The following is a 4,476-nucleotide window of genomic DNA, read 5'->3' on the forward strand; positions in this document are numbered from 1 at the left end:
CAGCAAGACGTATACCTTGAGAGTCAACATCCTGTCACAAGATGCAAGTGGCATGGAGTGCTTTGGATTCCATGCCCTCAAGGAGGGGTGGGGAAAAATTGGAAATAGCAGCACAAATCCACAAGGGGGATCCATATTCTGTGATACCAGATAAAGGCCTACACCATTATAAGCTGCAAGTGAAGCCTGGTATTAGCTTAATGGTTAAAGTGGCTGGCTTAAGATCTTAGGGTCTTGACCTTGAGCCTCTGTCTCCAGTTAAATTAACACCAGGTGGGGCTGACTCAGCCTGTCATCCTTCTGAGGTTTGTGAAATAAGTACTACCAGTATACTATTAATAGAGGGCACTCCATCAGCAGCACAGTCACGACCCCAGAAAATGATGCATCCAGCAGCCACAGGCTGCACACGGTAGCTCGCTTGAAGTTGGCATGGGCAAGGAAATTACACAAATGAATCATGTCTACATTTTCCTAACCACGTTTGTGAGTTCGAATCACCTACCTCGGATGGTCGTTCATGGCTCATCCCTGCAGTAGAGCATTGTAAAAGTCCCTCTGAATTAAGGGACTTGTAGTCCAAACAAGAGCATGAAATGTCCTTTGAGATGGTTTGTGATCGGCACTAAAGGTTGATATTAAACTTCTGTTGTCAACACTGTCAAAGTGATGAAAGATTCATAGAAACCCTTCCTGGTTGTAATGCACGTCTTATGTTGAGAAAACAGTTTTGTGTTTTCACTTGCAATTTACAGCAAAGAGATTGTGTAAGAGCACAGAAAAGGATGGTTATTCACCTCGCAACATCACATCTGTGTAGAACCAACTCTTACAATTCATTGTTTGATTTGTTATTCTGGAGATAAAGACTAAACTGCAAGATCACCTCATCACCAACTTGTCCTCATGTGACTTTGCTGAGTTATGCAGATTTAATTTGTTTTGAATTTCAATGTTATTTGCAGTTTTTATTGTTTTAATCAATTATTATTCTTTGGTTTGTAATGCTAATTTCTCATCTCTAATGTTAATCTATATAGGCAGAATTTTACATTATTTTCAGAATGTCGCACTATCATTCTCTGGGGGTTGGATCTGACAGTAAACTGTCATACTATTGATGTACAGAAAGGGTATTGCATCACAAACATTAACCTTTGAAAAGAGCATTGGATGACTATCTGTAGCATAACCTTCAAATTTTTTTCCTGTAAATCGTAAACCAGCCTATTTCAGTCAAATACAAGAAAGTACACATTTCCCCACCCCTACGTAACAACTTTTCTCATCACCCCCCCTCCCCTCCCCTACTTCTCACCCCATCCCAACCGATCATCCCCTTCCTAACTCTCACCGTTACCTATCCCTGATACTTCTGACCAGCCTCTGATGTTTGTTTTTGATTTGAATATCAGAAGTGGATTCCGTATCATCCCTTACTTTTACCCTGCATGCATGAAGCAAAAAGTGGGGTTAAGCAATAATTGGTTCACTTTGTCTGCCTGTCTGTCTACAAAGGTCTGTTTATGGCCGAGGAACAACTTAATATCAACTAATGTGATGTTTTGAACACTAATCGGAACATGAATCAGAAAAAGAACCTGCAGTTTAGTAGTACTTTGACTGAATTAATCATCACCCATGTGGAGAGGAGTGTGATATTTTATATTCTCTCTCTCTCTCTCTCTCTCTCTCTCTCTCTCTCTCTCTCTCTCTCTCTCTCTCTCTCTCTCTCTCTCTCTCTCTCTCTCTCTCTCTCTCTCTCTCTCTCTCTCTCTGTATCTCTCTCTCTCTCTCTCTCTCTCTCTCTCTCTCTCTCTCTCTCTCTCTCTCTCTCTCTCTCTCTCTCTCTCTCTCTCTCTCTCTCTCTCTCTCTGTATCTCTCTCTCTCTGTATCTCTCTCTCTCTCTCTCTCTATCTCTCTCTCTCTCTATCTCTCTCTCTCTCTATCTCTCTCTCTCTCTCTATCTCTCTCTCTCTATCTCTCTCTCTCTCTCTCTCTCTCTCTCCCCCCCCCCTGTCTGGCAGTCAAACAAAATTGAAAATCATTCCAAACAGGAAACTTACTGTTTTTAAGGATGTTATAAAGGACACACACAACAGGTACAAAAGCTACTCCAACATGTTAAATCAGGTGGTGGGAAAGATGCTGCGTCAATGGCAGTAAATTTCTTGATTTGGTTTTTCTACACCTTTCAAAATCTTTATTTATTTTTTTTCAACTGAATGATATCCTTGAACACTAGAACACAAATCACCTTTATGGCACTTTCAAAACCTTTCCGTTTAGCAGGACTCGGACAAAATATTACGGCATTTTAAATCCTCACGACCAATCAAATTTGCCGCTCGTGGACTCCGCCCATGTCCTTATTTCTCAGGGCTGTGTGGGGTAAGGTATTCCATGAACTCTCTCGTTCACTATGGAACTGAAAATGAATTCTTTTTTTTTGATTCGTAAACTTTCAGTGATTATATTTCTTTATTTAGAGTAAGTCCTTTCTCACAATTAGTTTTAGCCCAGGTACCCATCTAAATAACATTTAAACTTATCCATCCCCTCCGCTGCCCCAACCTTTCCAGGGAAACAATTACATACATTAACCATGCTCTCCGATTGAAAGAACCCTGCCTTAAAACTGTCTTAACTGTCATCTTTTCTTTTTTTACCGCCGGTGATGCAATTGCTATTACACCACCTATCTAACCCATTACATTAGTTATTTGTGCCTGTTGTTTGTGTTCTTTATGACGTCCTTAAAAAAACAGTAAGTTTCCTGTTTGGAATGATTTTCAGCTTTGCTAAAGATTACATATATGATCATTAAAATCCCTAACATACACACTACAGTACATCTAATCAGGAGGGTAGTATCGTGAAGGTGATGTTTTAAAAGCAGTCTTCACACCGGAAATGAGAATACGCTTTCCAGCATTTAAAACTATCCTCGGTTGGTAATGGAACATTCCCCATTTTCACCTTTTTAGGATTTAAGTTGGGGTTATGATGTTGCACATATAGATTTTAGTAGATCTTCGGAGTGACAAGCACATTAAAGAAGAAGAATCCCAAAATCCGCTGTCATCGCTTTCAGTCACTCTGTCCACAGCACACTGTCAATCTGTCATGTGTCGCTGCCATGCGTTTGCAATGATGAGCAATCGTTCGTGAGTCTCTTCAAAGATAACGCTCCATTTTGGAAAAGTCTGGCTCGTTTATTCCCTCACTGCAGGTCGAGAGCGCAGATTGGGCTTTGCTGTGATCCTGCATGCGGAGGGATGGACATCGTAAAACCAAAAGAGGAACCGACTGCCGAGGAGCCTCCGGTGCTGTCAAACGAGCATGAAGGTGAATTTTATCGGAAAGGGTTCTTCATTTTTATTACTTTCTTTCGTCCAGTCAATAAGATCCTCATTCTCTCTTTATTCAGCCTTTGATTCTATTTTGTTTTTGTGTGGTGGGGGTCGGGGTGGGGGAGGTGAGGGGCAAGTAGTCCAACACATACACTGTGACAAGGGTGTGACACGGGTATGGAGGGCCGAAAGGCATTATCCTGCAGATGTTATGTACTGACATAAAAACAAAGCATGACATAAGGTAAACAGCAGGGCTTGGTAAATGTACATATGAGCTGATAGTCAGTCGTATCATGGCAAAAGACATTCTTATGGTCAAATAAATCAAAACAATTAATATCGGAGTTCACTTGTATTTTACAGTTGAAATACACGATCCTGCCGCCACCCTTAACACCCCCACCTCCGAGATGCCACCCTTGAACGCCCCCCCCAGCAGACACCACCCTTGAACGCCCCCCCCCCCAGCCGACACCACCCTTGAATGCCCCCCCCAACCGACACCACCCTTGGCGCCCCCCCCCCCAGCCCGACACCACCCTTGAACGCCCCCCCAGCCGACACACCACCCTTGAACGCCCCCCCAGCCGACACCACCCTTGAACGCCCCCCAGCCGACATCACCCTTGAATACCCCCCAGCCGACACACCACCCTTGACGCCCCCAGCCACGACACCACCCTTGAACCCCCCCCAGCCGACACCACCCTTGAACGCCCCCCCAGCCGACACCACCCTTGAACGCCCCCCAGCCGACACCACCCTTGAACGCCCCCCCAGCCAGCACACCACCTTGAACGCCCTCCCCCCGCGCCGCCGAACCACTTTGTTTCTCTTTCTTTCTCTCTTTCTCTTTCTCTCTCTGTCTGTGTCTCTGTCTCTGTCTGTGTCTCTGTCTCTGTCTCTGTCTCTGTCTCTGTCTCTGTCTCTGTCAGTGTCTCTGTCTCTGTCTCTGTCTGTCTCTGTCTCTGTCTCTGTCTCTGTCTCTCTGTCTCTGTCTCTGTCTCTCTCTCTCTCTCTCTCTCTCTCTCTCTCTCTCTCTCTCTCTCTCTCTCTCTCTCTCTCTCTCTCTCTCTCTCTCTCTCTCTCTCTCTCTCTCTCTCTGGCTCTCTCTCTCTG

This window comes from Eptatretus burgeri, chromosome 6 (assembly GCF_056783735.1).
Source record: "Eptatretus burgeri isolate ZD-2024b chromosome 6, Ebu_testis_v1, whole genome shotgun sequence".
NCBI classification, from domain to species: domain Eukaryota; kingdom Metazoa; phylum Chordata; class Myxini; order Myxiniformes; family Myxinidae; genus Eptatretus; species Eptatretus burgeri.